We start from the raw sequence: 18,992 nt of genomic DNA on the forward strand, positions 1-18,992 counted from the left end.
GAATTGGTGGGGAAATTGGGAGGACAGGAGGGTAATGGAATTGGGATTGATATGTAAAATAAGATTGTTTTTAATTTAAAGGAAAAATAATTAAAAATAACAAAAAAATCACTTTGTGCCCCTATTTAGAATCTATTTAGGGTTTAAACTTCTCTTTGGGGGCTAGGTATGGAAGCATGTACCTAAAACCACAACACGGAGGAGGAAGGCATGGGATGACAAATTTGAAGTCCGCCTGGATTGCATAGTTACATAGTCTCATCTTTCTGTTGTGGTGACAGAACATGCTTTAGGGGGATTTAAGTTTACAATCACTGCAGGGGAGCCAAGATAGGGACTTGAAATGTTAGTCACACCCACAATCACGAGCAGAGAGAGAGGATGAACACGTGTGTACTTACTTGTGCTTAGCCCCCTTTCTACATTTCTGTTGTCTGGGATGGCCTGCTTAGGGAATGGTGCCACCCGCAGTGGACTGCATCTTCCTGCCTCCATTAAAGTAATTAAGACAACCCCCATAGACATCTCACTGGCCAGCCTGAGGTAGACATCCCTTATTGATGTACTCTCCTCTTGGTGGTTCTAGATGGTGCCAAGGTCAGAATTGCAACTAAACTGAATTATAGTAAGATGGAAGGTGTATCTCAGTAGTAGAATGCTTGCCAGGCATGTGTAAGGCCCTAGGTTTCATTCCTAGTGCTGAAAAAAACTAAACTAAACCACAAAGACGGATCAGTGACCATACAATAAGTCTTGGAGAGGCTGAAGGTTTAATGCTGAGAAAGTAGGCTTAATTTTTGCCTACATTTAAAAATGTAACCTAAAAATAGAGTGACATAAAACTCTGAATAGTAAAGAACAGAGAAGGATTCCTTCCTACTTAAGAAAATGATGTCATAACTTATAGAGATTTATTTTTTTTATTATGTATGAAAATGGTTTGAGCAAAATATAGGGCAATCAAATAATATATGAATATGCTTCTGTAACCAGGAAGACACTGAGCTTCTCTAAGCGCTTATAGAGTAAAGAACTTGAGCACATTCTCTGGTTACTAAAATGACCAAGTCTCAACATCAAGACCTTTTTCGTCACCACAGCAGTTTTGGTCCCTTCATTGGTAGATGCTTGTTTAGAAAAACTTTGTTGTCTCTTCGTGAGGGTCAAGTTCGTTTAATGAATATAGGAAGCAACTAAAGTTCCTAGAATGGCCTAGATGAACAGGCTATTGATCTGAAGTTAAGAAACTTGGATTGGATTTGAGTCTCTGCTTCCACCCATGGTGTGACATTGAGGATTCGTGACCTTTGGGTCATGGCTACCTTCTAGACAGAAAAAGAGAGAAGGTTTAAATTGCTTTTAATTTTGTTTTTAATTTGGACCTATAATTAATCGTTTGTTCGCATTTCTTCTAATCTTGTTGTGAATTCAATTGATTTAAATATCAGCATTTCAACTTTATGCATATGTAGTTTTAATTAAAGTATAATTGCATGGAGTTTGATTAAATTAACCAAATCTGTGGGAAGCCCAGCTGTTTGGACTGAAATGCTATAAATGATGATTTAGCATTAAGGTCTTGGGTAATTGTATAAACATTGGTCTTGGGATATCAGACAGTGTGAAATGGAAGAACAAGGTGAGTTTGCCTTGCATATGTGCTACGTGGATGCTTCTGTTAGCAGACAGATGGGCTGGCTCATCGATTACCTCGTCCTGCCCCTCTGCAAATTGTTCCCTTTGTCCTCTTCTGGGCACTCATTTTGGAACAGCTGCTTGTTACTTCTCTTGACAAGTTATGAATTAATGCAGACACCTCCCTTCCCCAGGCTGCTAGGTAGGGCTGTCTGACCTTGAACTGACTGTAGTCAGTGCTGAGATCCTTCTACCTCAACTGCCCTAGTGTTGCAATTACAGGTGTGCCGTCACACCCAGCTCCATACTCCTCCTCCTCTGCGTCCACAGTTAGCGTTTCTACCCGCCATTGATCGGCCACTCTTACCTTTAGGCCAGAAGAGACGAAGAGAACGATGAGAATGTTAGCAGGCGATCCAGAGTAGAGCTGTGACAACTCTGTGTCCTTTCACCTTACCTTGGATTTTACCCCAGGCACTTAGCTCTTTCAACCCCATTTTAAAAATGTCTGCAAGATGAAGAGTTATCCTCCAACAAAGACGTTGTGTAAGCCAAGTCACAAATAAATGAGGTGTTTCCTCGTGGCAAGGCCCTTATTGCTAAGTGGGGTCTCCTCCCATGTGAAGTGGGGAGCTGCTGTGTGAGAATTTGATGCGCATGCAGCATGCACTTGGCATAGGACCGCCAAAGTGAATTACGGTCAGAAACAGAACAGGAACAGACAATATGATGTATAGAGACATATAAGCAAAGCTACTCAAATGGAAACAACTCTGAAGAGGGAGTCAGCCTAGGGCCTCTTTAATTAGCCAAGGCTTATAGAGCGATGAGCCCTCCTGATGGTTGGTTTAGACCAAGATGGCTTGTCATGTGATCGCTTGGTAGGAGGGTATATGAACAGTCCCCACGTAACTGGCAGTATATGGTAAAGGCATTCAGTGTTTTCTAGATCGCCACCCAGTTCAGATGGTGATGTATGACCATCTTGAATACCACTTTCTGGGAGAGACATTGAAAGATCCAGAGGAGAGGGAACAAGTTGGTTTAAGCCATGGAACCTTTTGGTAAAGAAAGCTCCAGTAGCATGATTACAGCTGAGTGTTAAGAAGGGAGTAAGTAGAGAAAGACATCCTGTTATGTAAAGAGCTGCTTTGAATAAAAGGGAAGTGACTTTCCATCTGTAAGGAAGATGGAGCATGACTCTAGACCTAGACCTGGTGTCTCTAACGGTAGCCATGCCCCTCCAATGAGCATGAGGTCCCCCCGGGGCACTTGTGAGCAATTTTCCCCTCCATGTTCCAAGTGCTGACTCCTCTGTGTCTGAAGTTGGATTTGTAGACAAGTGACTTTAAGAAGCACATTAAATATTCAAGTGTGGGTGGTCCACCAACCTAAGTCCAAGAGCTTCTGTAGCACAGAGTTGCCCATTAGGGCACTTAGGTACCTGCAGAAGTGGGCTCAAAAATATGTTTAGTCATGATGTAGAAGGATGCTGGGGAAAGGCGATGGGTACCTGCTTCCAGCAAGAGTTCAGACAAGGAATATGCTGTACTTGTAACTTCTTTAGAAGTGAATAAAATTTTTGTAGAAAAGCATGCACATATAGATTATGTATTAGATTTATGCTTCCTTTCATGTGCCATCTTTGAAGAATGAAGACCTGTTGGCATTATCATGGCCAGGTACCACCAGGGGGCTTCTAAACCAATTACAGCAGATTTCTTGGGGAGGAAGGCAGACCTTTCCCATCTCACCCTGTTATGTAAAGTTAAATCCATGTGGCTGGATGTAGACAGAGGCTGTTTCACAGACATGGAAGTAATTAATGCTCATTGCTTGAGAGTGGGGTCAAGGAAGAGTTTTCAGAGAGAGAAAGAGAAAGAGAGAGGGATGTGAGCAAACTAAGAGGCAGAAGGTAGCTCTTCAGAGCAAATCAAGGGTCATGGTGTGTGAGCACACCAACGGTGTTTATTGTCAGCAGGGACAGGAAAGATGGAAAGGACAGATGGGCTCGGGTATGTCTGCACGAGTCTGAACCAAAACGGAGCATGCTATAAAGGTCAGTGAACTCACAGAGCATGACCACACAGTGTGCTGTCTAAACCAAGGCAAATGTAAAGGTGAACATGGCTGCTGATGTCCATGGTACTGGAAGTCAGCGGGGGCGAATGAGAGCATCAAGGATACTGAGATGGTCGCCCAATTTACGCAGACACTGGAACATCTATTTAAAACCAAACCCGGGGCTGGGGATGTAGGTCAATTGAGGAGTGCTTGCCTAGCATACACAAAGCTCACATTCAAAGCTCAGCATTGCCAAGCTTAAATCTGGGAGTAGTAGTGCAAGCATGTAATCCCAGCACTTGGTTGGAGGCAGGAGAATCAGAAATTCAATATTGTCCTTGATGGTATGATGAGTTTGAGGCCAGCCTGGGCTGTATGTGACCCTGGCTCAATAAATGAAGGAAACCCAGGATGTACCACAAGGGCGGGGCTCCCTGGTGCTGTGTAGACTGATGCTTCTGACTGCTGCCCGGGAGTGTGTGTGGCAAGTAAGGCAGTGACCACAGGTGACTGGGTACTGTCAGGGGAGAGAGAGTTTGCTTCGCAGCCTCAGTATCACTGGGTCTGAAATCTTTTCCCTTGGATCTCTGGCGGCAACATTCAGTCCTACAGAATCTGTGCCAACATTTAATGGAATTAAAGTTATTCCCAGGTAACCAGATCTCCCAAATCAGCAATCTTGCCTTCCTTGCTTTCTTCTTTCCTTCCCAGTTTAAGGAAAATAAAGGGGTGAAAATGGAATGAAACTGGAGAGCAGAGACCTCTCTCCTTGTCCCAGTGTTATTGTCAGGAGAAGGACCTGACGTAAAATCCCACTCTTGTTTGGTGATATTTATTTACCAATTTTAATTACATTAATTAATTGAGGGGAGGATATGCAGCATAGCTTGCTGCCATGAGGCCAGAGAGAATTTTGTGGGGTGTCAGTCTTACCTTCCACCGTGTGGTTTTTGGATCAACCTCAGGTTGTGAGCCTTTGCGGCAAGTCAGCCATCTTGCCACGCCAGGTGAAATGTATTTTAATATACTATTGCCCATTCATGTATTCTCATGTTGTATGTGCATTGACGACCTAGCACCAGGGGATCTCAGAAGTGTTGGGAATGTCATCTACTTGACTGTTAGTATGTGACGTCATTGTTCAGTGGGAACTGTAATAGAAAATATCCTACCGTTGTGGGGATGGTATGCAAAGATGTTCAGCCATGTGTCTGTCCCCAGAAGGTCTTAGCTCTGTTCTAACAATCCACAGAGAATACACTAGTGCACTCCTAATTTGATACTTGAAGGAGATGTGTACATATCCATCTGTAGACTTAAACACCAGCCTTGATCACGTGGGGCTGGGCAAGCACTAAGAGGTATGTGGGTGGTGAGGAAAACTCCAGATGGGCTGCTTTGGGTTCATGAACTGACTGGTTGAACTTTGACCATTATTTCACTACTCTCTTGTTTTCGTATTTGTTTTGGTCCATCTGAAGAATTATTATAGAGTTTGCATTAGGGATTCTCAGTTGTGAATGAGTATTGTAATTAAACAAGAAATGCCCCTCCCCCATAGGCTCATACACTTGAATACTTAGTCTCCAGTTGGTGGCGCTGTTTTGGGGAAGTTTAGGTAGGGCAGCCTTGCTGGAGGAAGTATATCACTTGGGGCTGGCTTTGAGAGTTTTTAGCCTCGCTCTTCCTCTAGTTTCTGTAGGTCATTTTGTTCTCGATTTTCCTTTTCTTAGAGCACACTTGTTATTCACTGTTTTGTATATAGTTTTGTATTAAGCCTAAATCTTTTCTTTAGACTAAAAGGGGAATTGTAGTGAGGTAGTCCTTCTGTAGCACTGACCACGCCCATTGGGGGGTGGAGCGATGGGCGGAGAGGGCCTGAGGAAGGAGGTCGGAGGGGGCCAGGAAGGCACTCTCTTTCTGGCGTGACTCGGACAGGAGAGGATCGGGTTGAATTTCCTGGTGTTCATCTGTCTAGGTTGTAAGTTATTTCTCCCTGAATAAACATCTATTCGGCCTATTTGTTTATCCTGATCCTTATTTACCGCAATAAGTTTCCTTTCAGCTTCCTGTTCCTGCTGCCATGCCTTTCTTGCCGTTATGGCTCTCTAGCTATCTGGAAGCGTAAGCCAAAATAAACTCCATTTTAAGTTGCCTTTGGCTGTGGTATCTTATTACAGCACCAAAAAAATGTCACTAATACAGAAATGGGGTTGTTATTGTCAAAAGCTTGACCATTTTGTTGTTGTTGTTGTTGTTATTGTTTGAGGAATGTGGAAAACTTTGGACTGGAAAATTGTAAGCAGTGCTTAACAGTCCAGCCTAACAGAAGCCCAGAAGACTGTACTGCTGAGAGTAATGTGGATTGAGGTCTGAATTGGAGGTTTCAGAGGGAAGAAAGGATTTTATGAGTACCTGAATGGCTGAAGGCCATTCATAGGATGCTTTAGCTAAGAATCTGTTTGCCTTCTGCCTGTGTCCTATGAGGTTAAATGAAAAGTAATGAAGCAGTGTCTTTGGTGGATGAAATGTTGGGGCAGCATCAGACTCAGTCTTTAGCACTATTGTTATTTACTAGTGTTATGCAGGTTTACAATGCCAACATAGCAGAAAGAAATATAAAATGTGCAGGTCTTAGAGGAAAAGGGGAAAAAGGTCTTAGAGGCAAACGTCCCAGCAGATCATGTGTTGAAGGACAGGTTGTAATTGTTGAGGATGCCATCAAAGAAAAGCCCTCTACTCTGCATTATATTAGGAAGGGTGCTCCCAGGGAAAGACCCACCCAGGTAACCTCCCAACTTAGGAAAGGTCTAAGGAATTTCCCATTTCTAGAAAACATTACAAAGCTCCTATAAATACAATCCGAGGGAACAAAAGTTCTTCCCAAGCTGGCAGCCAGACCTGGCAGTGCCCTCCATGTAGCAGTTGCTTTTGAGACCTGGAAGCTTCAGGGCTGAGAGGGTCATGGATTCTTTCTCCGTGCGTTCAGAGAGCCACTGAAGCCAGGCCGGAATCAGTGCAGAGAGCTGTGAGAGGCCATTGCCTGGAGCAGTGACGGTAAGGTAACCGCTGGACTGCAGTGGAAACCCCAAGATGCTGGAAATGCCAGATCTGTGAGGCTTATGACAAGTAGAACCGCACACAAAGGTGCAATCAGCCCGAGACACAGGTGTACGATGTAGGCAACAGAGCTGAAGGGGCTGCACTATTGAAACATTGTAGCAAGAAAGCCCTCGATACTAGCCATGGAGTTGCAGGATTCTATGTTTGTCCTTTTTTTCTCATTGTGTTCACATCCCTTCCTTTTGGATTGGGAGTGTATATTCCATGCTTTTGCATGTTGGGTGTATGTAACTGTCTTTTTTCTTTTAACAGGTGTCTTAGTTAGGGTTCTGTTGCTGTGATGAAACACCAGTTGGAGGGGAAAGGGTTTCATTGGGTTCACAAAAGGAGTCAGCATAGGAACTCCAACGGGAGGGACCTGGAGTCAGGAACGAATGCGGAGGTCATGGAGGGTGTCGCTTTCTGGCTTGCTTTCTCACTCCCCATGCCTTTCTCAGCCTGCTTTCATATAGAACCCAGGACCACCTGCCCATGGGTGGCACCGCCCACAATGGGCTAGACCCTCCCACATGAGCCACTAATAAAGAGAAGGCCTTACAGGCTACGTTATAGCTGGATGTTTTGGAGGCATTTTCTTACTTGCTGTTCCCCTCTTTCAGATGACTCTAGATTTTAAAGACCATGGGGACTTTTAAGTTGGACTAAATACATGTTGCTTTGTGATATGTCCGTGAGCTCTGAAGGACAAGGGTGGGGTGTTTGCAGTTTGAATGAGAAATGCTCTGCACACGCTCATGTGTTTGATTGCTGAGTCCCCAGTTGGTGGCGCTGTTTGGGGAGGTCATGAAACTTTTAGGATGTAGAGCCTTGCAGGAGGAAGTCTGTCCACTAAGACAGGCTCTGCATGTTTACAGCCTCTCTCTGCTTCCGGGTCACTTTCTTTGCTCCCTGTGTGCAGTGTGATTGCTTGGCTCTCTGCCCCTGGCCCTCAGCTGCCACACCTCCACTGCTACTATGGATTCTCCCTCTGGGACTGTAAGCCCGAAGAAACCCTTTCCTGTGTAAGTTTCCTTTGGTCATGACGGTCTATCGCAGCAGCAGAAGGTAACTGATACAATGAACTACATAGTCACTTTTGACATTTTAATTTTTACTTTGGTTCTTTCCCGGTCATGACTCCCAGGTCGGATATGCCTCATGACAACCTTCAGTGCGTGGACTAAAGTAGCAAGATAATCTCTGCAGGCTGTGCACTGTCAGGGTGGAGAGTCACTCGTGAACTTCATAGAGGTCAGGACCAGTCAGGTAGACTGCCTTTGGCATCTAGCAGATGGTTATACATTCAACTGTGTACTCCTGCAAGGTACACTGATGTCCTAGTGTCCAGAACTCCTTAATAACACCTTAGTGTAGAATCCTGTGATGCTAGGTGGCAATCCTTTAGGGTAAGGTCATACCAGGGGAGGGTACACACTAATCCTAGGTGAAGAGAGTCTTTATGGGAGGAACACACACATAGAGGGGGCCATTTGACAGTGGAGGCAGACAAGGATGAGGGGGGCCATAAGCTACTGTCAGATGCTCAGAGAGGAGCAAAGAAGCTTTCTCTTCAGAAGGGCCTTTGCCTGAGATGACACATTTTCTGTTCTCTTACTTCCCATGACTCTGAGCACACATTTGCTTATTTTTGTCAACCACCTTGTGGCACTAAGGACACTGCACAAAAATGAACAACACTATAGCTATCCCGTGAGTTGTGTTAGCTTGTCTAGCTAGATAGACACCTCCTCTAGCACGCAGGCTCACAGGTACTCACCAAGAAAGACAGTTTGTGCTCTTGAAGATCTAGGTAGAGGGGGCAGGTCCGTGTGAGCTGCAGGGAAAGAAAGTCGATGGTTAGGTGACTGATTGCACGTAGGTTGAGTGAGGAGAAGGAGCTGTCAGACTTCAGAATGCTCTTACCAGATACACCCTCTCTATTTTTAGGCAAGCTTATGTCACCTTGCCTTTGTGGGGTGGCTAATGGGTGCTGTTTTCTTCCTTTGTTATTTCCTTGTGTGTAAGATTTGTTGGAAAGGGACAAGCCGTGCGACGCCTGACCTTCATTCTCAGCTATTTATCTTGTTCGTTTCGATCGACAAATGGAGTCTAATTGGGAAAGTGAATGGATTGCATTTGTGAGGCTGTGTGACGTGGGAGTGGCTGAGAGATTGCGACACCTGGATCTATGTACCAGAAGAACTGGATGAAAACCCAAGACCTGCTTGGCTTCTCTGGGCCTTGGCGTCCTCTCTGAAACAGTGATGACTGCCCCTAGCGTCAGAATCATGAAATGACCCAGTGAGTTATCAAATGTCCCAGCTCTCCCTCTTCAGCATCCGCTCTTACTCCTAGTTCAGTGCGATGACTTGAATGCTGTAGTTGAGTATTTTGTCAAACTTTTGTTTTTAACAAGGTCTAATGTTTAGTGTGAGTCTGTGTGGCCCTCCCAGTGGGTCTGTGATACCTTCATTTAGTTCCTGTGAGTGATCTTTGACTTTTCACTAGGCCGCAGGGGGACCAACCATGTGCAACAAATCAAAGTATCTCATTATGGAACACCTCTCACAAAATGTCTTTTGGGGGAGTGTCAGAAGGTTCATCACTTCAGTCATGGGGTGCTATGATATCTGTCCACAGGGACGGCCCTGAGTTCTTGGAAGAAGACCGTAAGGACAGCCGCCATCTGGTATCTCTAAAGGAAACGTTTTTCTCTTTCTGGTGCTTAAAATATACAATGAGAAGTCTGGAATGATATCTTAGTTGGTAAAGGGCTGGCCTTGTAAGAAGGAGGACCTGAGTTTGATCCCTAGAACTCAAGGAGAAGAAAGGGGTGTGGTGGATGTCCTTGTGGTCTTAGCAAAGGGAAGATAGAAACAAGCAGATTCCTCCAGGTTGCTGGCCTGCCAGTCTCTCCTAATCAGTGAGCCCTGGGTCTCAGTGCAAAACCTGAGTCTGAAAAATCAGGATGGATGGCTTTTGAGGAATGATACCTGAGGTTCAGGTTGGCCTCCAAATGTACACATGCGCGCGCACACGCACACACACACACACACACACACACACACACACACTCACCAATGACCACGAACTCAGCCCTGCCTATTTCATCTCAAGAACAGAGCTCCTGCTATATTGCTGTGTATGTATGTTACCAGAAAGAAGAATGCTAAAATCATAGAGTGGCATGCATTGCTAGAGACTTTCCTGCCAGCTATGTAGTCGGGTCTGGTGGGTGTTCACCGCCGAGCTCCCTCACTACACTAGAAGCAAACCAAACCTCACCTGTGTGCGATCTGTTCTGGGACCTACACACAAAGGTTGTGTTGTCCAGCATGGCAGACTGATGATCTACACGCAGATGGCAGGCATCTCAGCTGCAGTGGGTGCAAGCTGTCAGAAGGAGTCATGTGTCTGTGTGGCAGGAATGTCCAGGAGGCAAAGCCAGATTTCAGGGTTGTTTGGGTGCCAGTCTGAAGCCAGCTTGTCCGGGGACTGCCAAGGCTGCTGTCTGCCAGAGGCTGCTCTTCTATCAGGATGCTGAGGTTCTAATGAATCGAGATGACTCAGGGAAAGCAGAGCCAGCAGCAACAATGGTTTACAGAGAGATCTTCATAGACAGAATCTGCGGCTGATTACCTTTGGCAGTGGATATGTGTGGGGAAAGGAAGCGGGGTCCCCCGTGAGTGGAAGTGACATTGTCCTTTGTGTGTCTGGTGGATGCTGGCTGGGCATTTCAATGAGATCATCTGTCTGTCTGTTTAGAATAGCACGCGGGTGGTTCTTTCACTGCGGATGCTAACCATTGGTACCGCCACAGCTATCATGATGGGTGTAGTAATTGTTATTTGTACAGAATACTCCCCACGGGTACTGCTGATCAGCCTACTCCACACAGGAGAGGCTGTTACAGGACAACAGGGTGTGAAGTCTGGGGAACATTAAGATTTAGTCACTTAGGTGACCTGGATCAGTAGTTCCGTTGTCCATCTGCACAGTCTATTTCACTTCCAAATCATATTCTGTCCAGCACTGAAATCACATGCAAAGAAACAGGGGGTGTTATTTGCATAAATGATCCTGTTTATAAAACACTAAACACCTTTAACACATACATCAGTTTTAAGAAGGTCAACGTTGCTGCTTCTCTGAATGGAGGAGGATTGTGAAATCCTTTGCTGGCCCCATAGATTATGTGTCAGCATCTTATGGGTTCTCAGTGTTCTATGGAAAGTCTCTTGAGAGATGACCCCATGATGCTTTGCAGTTTTCCTAGGACTCCTGCTTGCCTCTGACCATTAACCCTAACCCTTCAGGGCAGTCACACTGGGAAGTTGTCATGCACTGAAAAGTAAAAGTGGAAAATCATACCCTAGTCACACTTTACCTTAATATTAAACTTTTATATTCCACCACAAGCGTGTTTGCATGTGCGTGTGTATGCATATGTATGTGCGTGCATGTCACAGCAGTTTTAGATTGAGGCCACGTTTGTATTTATATGTGAGTGTGTGTTTACATGAATCAGTTCTGTTATCATTTGACATTTTATAATCCAGTTCCTTAATGATAAAAATAACTTGTGTCCAACTCAGTGTTGTGTTTGCATGTCATTCAGGCGACGGCCAGGTGCAGAGTTGCTCTTACCTTCTCCAGAGTTTCCTCATGCCAATGGCCCAGGACAATAGATTGGAAGCAATATTCCTACTCTCTGCATGTTGACTTGTTGTGGGTCTCTGCATTATTGCCATCAATTTAAAAAAGAAGCTTCTTTGATGAAGGTCGAGAGATGTACAAGTCTATGTGTAGGAAGACAAAACCTTAGGGGGCAGTTTGTTACTTTGTCATTTAACATAATAATAATACTAGGGCCTATGACCTAGCCTGACACCATTTTCCCCTGAGTTAATAGAACCAGGCATGGGTTCCACGTAGATGGTTGTTGACGGACACAGAAATCCACAGCTAGTCAACATAAGCGAATAAGAGACTGTGGAATGCTCAGCTCTGGATGGGACATCGATGCCATACACCTTCCTAGCAAAGCTCAGAGATCCTGGTAGAAGAAGGGGCAGAAAAATTGTCAGGGCCAGGGGAAGTAGACATCTATAGCGAAACAGCATTTGTTGGGCACAGCAGCTCAGTTGCACATGAATTCACAGTGCCTGTGACCGCGTGTATTAACACTTGCACAAGATCAAGCCAGCCACTCTCCCAGCATGGATGGCGGAGGGGCTCATGAAGCCCCACAGCTACTTATCAGCTGTTGGCAAATGATGGCTGCTGGGTGATGATGGGGGAGATGGAGTCCATTTTCTTCATGGAAATGGCCCTAGAGCGGCTGCCCAGGCTCCAGTAGATGGTCCTACACCTTGTACTTACAGGTAGTACTAAGTAGACTCACTGGGCGTTTAAAAAAAGAGCGATCACGTGAAATTGGGGGGGGATGGTGTGAGAGATAGAGGAGGGAGGAATTGAATGAGAGGGAATGGGGATGCATTTTAATCCAAATACATTATATTCATGTCTGAATATTAAAGAAAATTATTAAAAATCATATTCCTGTTGCACTGAGACACTCTGTTCTGGCATATCACTTGGCTGTGCTGTTACTGAAAATTGTTACCTGCTTGCAAAGTTGTTGTTTCTGTGTGCGTATGTGGTGGTGGTGGGGAATTCATGTGTGTGCTTGTGCATGGTCACAATAGTATGTGTGGAGGTCATGGGTCAACACTGGGCTTCTTCCTCTAGAGCCTTTAGTTCCCACCATGTGTTTTGAGACAAAGTCTCTTTTTGAGCCCGAAGCTTGCTGGTTTGTCTATACTGGCTGACCAGTGAGGCCCCAGGACCAGCTCGTCTCCTGAGGAGGGCTGAGGGGAGACACGCACCACCATGACTTTTATGTGGGTGCTGGGGAACCGAACTTGGATTCTCAGGCTTGTACAGTAATCGCCTTACCCACTGAGCTGTCTCTCCAGTCCCCTTTTTGTAGCAACATTGTGCTGCTGTCACTCCTGCCTCTTAAACCTGAACGCTATTTTAAAACGCCGGGAAACGGAAAAGCGTGCCTTGGCAGCTTCATTTAAGAGGCAGAGGGTGCTGTGAGGTGGGTGAATTTGGGAACTGAATGACCTGGCTTTGAAGCCAGGCTTTGAGTAATACGGTATCTGGGACTGTTTTTTTAACTCCTTTAAGCCTGAATTTCACATGTGGACAGTATGGATCACATACAACTGGGTTCTTTTTTTTTCCCCTTAAGGATTATACAAGATAATGTCTGCATGGCAGCCTTGTGATAAAACCATGAATACTCTATAAGAGGAATCACTATCATCATTCTTCCTTGAATGGAATGGTTCAAAGACTTTGAGCCCCCACATGCACGGAGAGCAGCCCCGAGACACTGAGCCCATAGTATAATAGGCGTGTAGGGACTTAGAGCCACCAGCTGTGTTTATGTCACTGAGGGAAACTGAGGACAAGTTCTTATGTGGTGAAATAACCAGCTCTGCCAAAGTCATGCTGTCCTTGGACTCAGTTCCTTCTCTGTTTACCCCAACTTTCCCTCATATCGAAACAAATGCTTGTGTGTCCCCACTGATAGAGTATAACCTCCATTTTGCTTGGGGATTTTGTTTTTGTGTTCTTGTCTCTGCAACTCTGAGAACAGCTGCCTTTACCGCATAGGTATCCGGTGAGTTTTCAGTGAAAGAATGAATTACGTTCAGTGGTGTGATTGTCGAAAGGCGTGCACACACAGACACTTGTCGCTAGGTCAACCCTGACATTTAAATGTCATCACATGTACAAGCTGGGATGTCTGACTTCCTGCCTTGTCTTTAGACTCTTGAGAGAGAGGTTCTCTGTCTATTTAAAATCATTTTACTTGATTTTCATGGGTATTGGAGGTGGCTTTCCAGCATTGGCTTATAGGTGGCCACAATGTGGTTGCTATTAGTTCATCCCTAAATATCAGAGGAAGTAAGCCAATTTTTTCACATCACGTGTATTTATCCTGATCTGTCATGATTCCCCAATTGACCACGGGCAAAGAAAATAAGAATTGAAATCTAACACAGAGGCAGGCAATGAACCTAGGATCCATCCTTACCTCGTCCCTCTTGGGTCCCTGTTCCCTTATCTCTAAAGTGACCGACTGGAAGGGGCTGTATTTATAGTGCATCTAGCGTATATATCATACTGCCAGGCCTCTAACAGAACCTTGTCTGTGGAAGTGATACGGCCAGGTATGTGTGCCAGTGCAAACAGCATTGCGTGTGAGGTGGCCCATGACGTTGATGATGCTGATCTTGGGTTAGATCAGGTGGCAGAACCTGCCTTTGCTATGTCACAGACAGCTTGTAATGTGCAGAACGGCAGTTCAGGGGAAAGCTTCTTTGCCACAAATTTGACACTGTCTCTTAAGCCGACATGATACATTATATTAAAACAAATACCTCTAAACAGGGGTTAGAATCATTTGCCTGTGAACGTTAGCAAATAATTCTATTTCTACAAAATAAGCTGATAATGGGACTGTGAAACAAGGAACATGGCATAAATGGTGCTTCCTGGCTGCAAGGGTTGGAGGTTAAGGTCTATATTTTCTATTTAGTATTAAGCCTCAAAGCTCTGCTATGTCCCTGACCTTCTTCCCTGGAGAGGGGGAGGACCATTGAGATGACCTCAGAACAGCATTTCACATTAGCTTCTATGCATTATAATACATATATGCAGCCACCGTCAATTATATCTTTGTGTGTGTGTGTGTGTGTGTGTGTGTGTGTGTTGGGGACTCTAACTCTCAGCCCTGTTTATTGGTTTCTGCCTATGTGTTTTTGTACACACTCCATTTTGTGCGTGTATCATCAGTTCATTCACGTCCATATTAGCTATACGGCAGCTTTGTTCTACAACACAAATAACTTTCAATAGAGCACACAACTCTAACAGAAAAGCCACAGAGGCAGCAGTGACGGAACCAGAGGCACGGCGAAAGTTGGCATGTGCTCAAGTTTACGTTGGTGGCTGTCCATTGCTGTATAAAACAAGACGCGTTGGGAAGCGCAGAGAAGCAAACGAGGAAGCAAAAGGAATGGCAATCAGATCCAAGATGTAAGAACGGAGAGCATCAACATCCAGGACAGCAGTAGCTAATTAGAGAATAGGAGATACCCTTGGGTAAGAGGAATGTAGCTCTCCTCTTTGAGGATTTGAGTCCATTGGGCTGAAATCTCCTTCCTTGTGTCATGACTGTGTGAGAGGAGACAGAAGGTCTAAGAAAGGCAGCAATCTAGAACCAGTCAGTGAAGGCGAGCAGAAAGCAACCGTGTGTCCCTTCCAGCCATGTCGTCTCCGTTGGCATCTCTTTAACTCATGAGTGACAACTCACGGCTCAGTGATGGGCCAATTCTCCACACTTCTCACAAGGTACCCTTGCAAGTCTGTATTTGTCTCATGTCTCAATAACTACATCTAAATTTTAGGTAGGGGGTTACCAAATTGACAGCGGTCACATGACTGAGTTCCACCATAAAGACTTGTGGGATTCATGTGGTAGCTTTTTATTAAAGTCCACCAGGGAAACCCTGCGCTGCAGTCTTGTCCTGTTTAATGATGGGGAAGTGCTCTGAAAAAAAAAAATGAATCATTAGGCAAGTTTATCATTGCGTAAACATCAAAGAATGTGCTTATGCAAAGTGCAGTATGGCCTACTGTATGTGCATGGTACATCATGTGGTATCTAGATGAGGGTTGTCACTGAACAAAATATTCTGCGGTGTCTGAATAGACTCATCCATCTTCCACCACTAACACAGATCGATCCTAAGTCGTTCCTCAGAGAGTGAGAATTATAACACAAGAGTCAGCTGTTGAGATACTCATCGGTTTCCCCATCCTGAAGAAGTCTCCACTGTCCACTGTCCAGATAGAAGCTTTTCCTGACTCGGAGTGCTGAAGACAGCATGGGCAGCCACTCTTTCTAACCAACCACCTGCTCCAGCTTCAAATCAACAGGGTTCTAGAAATCTGGTCCTTACCAAATTGCTTCCGGGCTGGGTCTGGGTTGTTGCTTCCCAGGAGGAAGAAAACCAACTCCTTTCTACCCTCCCACTCAGCCCACAGGACCCGCCACCTCCCTTGGCTGTCTGTTCTAAGATTTGGGTTGTTGTCTTTTCAGATGAGAACTGAAATATACTGGCTGCCATGGAAATGATGCACTTTTTATATGTCCAGTGTCTGGAAGGTTTTTCTCTCTGTGTGTCTCTTAGGAGGCTGGGCAGTTTGCCCTTCTGTGTGTCAGCTCAACCTGGTTTAGCTCAAGGTTTCTGAGCACACCTGCGACTCAGCAGAAGTACCTCTGGGAACACAAACACTGCACGGGCAGAGGGCTTCAGTGGATGTTCCTTGGAACAAAACACGGTGCAGGAAGTGCATATGAAATGGAGTTTATTACAGTTCTCCGAGGCAATTCAGCCACAGCCCAGGAGGAAACTATTAAATGTACATTCAGCCAGATGTTCTTCATGGCAAAGTTGACCAAGTCATAGGATGAGGACATCCTGGACTGCCGATTGATCCGTTGTGAAACAGGGCGAAGGTGTGAGTGGTCAGTGTCAGCTTTGGGGGGGAAGAGGGTTGTGGGGGACTGGAAAGAGCCCTTTTTCTGTCACTGCTATGGTTTGATCCAACATTTCCCCCTAAAGCTCATGGTAAAGGCGTGGACGCCAGCCCATGGCTCTACTGGGAGGTGGTATATCCTTTGAGGGATGGTTCTAACGGGCGGAGAATGAGCCTCTAGGGACTTAGTTTGGGAGAGTCCTGGCCCCTCTGTGCCTTTTCTTTCTTTTCCCAAGAAGCCACCATCACCATACACACAAGTGATGACATGGCGTGGTCCATAGCAGCATGGCCAAAGACCTAAGGACTGAGAAGTCTGAAATCACGAGTCACAAGAAACCTTATTTTTTTTTTTATGAAGTTATTTGTCACATTGACAGAAAGCTGGCTAATACAGTCACACTTACCCCTCTGTCTTGCTTTTCTCTTCAGTTCTTAACACTCTAGAACAGGGTCTAATCACCTGTTCCAACTCAGCACCACAGTCCCCGTGACTTTCTCATTAAAGAATTAAGGACAATGTTTTAACTATGACCTGAATGACCCCATACAGTCTGGTTGCCATTGGTGCTTGGACGTATGGCCCTTGAGTGTACTCTGCAAGCCCACGCTGGCACTCTGGCCACCCCTCAAACATCCCTATGTCCTCATGCCTCAGAGCATCTCCTCTGATGGGAGATGTCACACCCAGCCACCAAACCTTGGACACCCATGAGCCCAGCAACCGTACCCAGCAGACACATCAAAGCTGGTCCTGTTCTCCCGTTAGGAGACATCAGTGCCTCGTAAACGTAAACGACAAGACTTGAGGTCTTCCCTTACTGGAGTGGTTTCCAAATGTCTCCATCTTTGAGGGGTGGAATCCAGACACTCCATGGTCTCCTTTAGATCCTTGTCAGAGGACCAGCCTCAGAGCCCCTTCCCTGCCCTGTGAGTCAGTGTGCATTATCGGAACCATGCCTGTAACACTGAGCCACACTGTGGCTCTGCCCCATTAGATGATGCCATTTCTCAAGTTCGTCTTCTTTGTAGAGAATGGCCAGCTTTTCCCGGAGGATGGGGCTTTCTTTCCCCTGTTGCTTATATAACCCTTCCATTGCCTTCCACACACAAGGCTGGTTGTGGCGATCTGTTTGTCAGGTTGACATAACCAAGTGGGCAGTGGCTTCCTTAGGCACAGAGGGAGTCAGATACATTGTTATATGTTGGGACATGGCCTGAGGAATTTCGTGCACCCAGTTAAGTCTCCACATGCTATCCAGTTGTCCCTGGGGCCCCTTCTTTCAGATATCCTGAGCTACTTGGGGGTGCCATTTAACATCTTTGGTAGATGGCATTAGGTATTATGTCTCTGTGGGACAGGGACACAGCCCTCAGTGGGACAGGGACACAGCCCTCACAGTCCCTCACTAGAGGGCACTTCCTAACAGGGTCACCATCCACAGTGACGACAGATGAAGATATGAAGATGTCTTCTTTAGCCTGGCCAGCATGACTCAGGATGAGTGCCGCAAACCACTGACTTAGGGCCAGTCTCCTGCAAACTTCTAGGGCAATCTGAGTCTTCACATGAGCCAGATTCCTGAGGACATGTGGTCCTTTGTCTGAGGTCATGAGACTTAGTGATGGCCTGAGCTCCTCTAATAGGGGTGCCCTGGAAATCCAGCTGACCACCCCCTGGCTTGTCTAAAATGTCTTGTGTTGTGTGAGTAAAAATGAGAAGACATGACCAATGGTTCGAGAAGTTTAGCTTGGGCTCTGAAGCCACATAGACAGGGCTTTCAGATACTGCCATTCTTTATTTTTTCCCAGTGATAATTTACAGATCACATTCCAGGTTCCCCAGAGAAACAGGACTTGCCAAGTGTGCTTGTCATTTCTTCTCAATAGACTTCAAAGAACTCTAGTTTTCATTTACCTTGACCTAAGTTCTGTTTATGTTGTCCAGAGATGCACCTTTCCCCTAACGGGGTCTTCATGGTGGGGCATGGGAACCATTTCCACAGTTTGGTTGGCTTGCTGTTTCCTGTGTGTCTGATTCCCCATCCTCCCTCCGTTTCGAGTCCAGGAAAGCCAAGGGGCCGAGGAACTGATGGGGACCAGCTGCAGGGGTCTTGACAAGAAGCTTGACAGACAAGTACTCACTGCATGGGATGGGTAGAGTGTCAAGCCATCCCTTGGCATGAGGGTTCCTTCTAGTCATTCCATCAGCTGCCCCCCCCCCCGCCACACCAAAGCACAGCATGCTGTGGTATTGCTGTTTGTGTAGGTGCTGGTCATGTTTTTATCAGCTCAAAGTGAGATGAAATGGGATGTAAACCACCTAACTGTTGTCGTACTTACGTTGTCATGCTTAAAGCAGCCATGGCACCTGCCACCCAACGAACACTTACAGGAAACCCTTATTAAGAGCATGGTGGTTACTCTACTTGATGTTCAGAGCAGCAAGTCCACAGAGCCTCTGAATTCACTGAGGGGAACAAATCAATACATTCTTTATTATTTTAATTTAAAAAGACTGTGCTCGGTGCCTCAATCTTTAGTTTTTAAGTCATAACAAACAGACCCCA

General features: G+C 45.6%; 1 protein-coding gene across 1 annotated transcript in view; it reads left to right on the plus strand.

The window, feature by feature from the left end:
• Dgki (diacylglycerol kinase iota) overlaps positions 1-18,992 on the plus strand; it is a 421,628-nt gene that overhangs the window by 156,646 nt on the left and 245,990 nt on the right. The gene's annotated exons all lie outside the window — the stretch shown is intronic.

This window comes from Phodopus roborovskii, unplaced genomic scaffold, assembly GCF_943737965.1.
Source record: "Phodopus roborovskii unplaced genomic scaffold, PHOROB, whole genome shotgun sequence".
NCBI classification, from domain to species: Eukaryota; Metazoa; Chordata; class Mammalia; order Rodentia; family Cricetidae; genus Phodopus; species Phodopus roborovskii.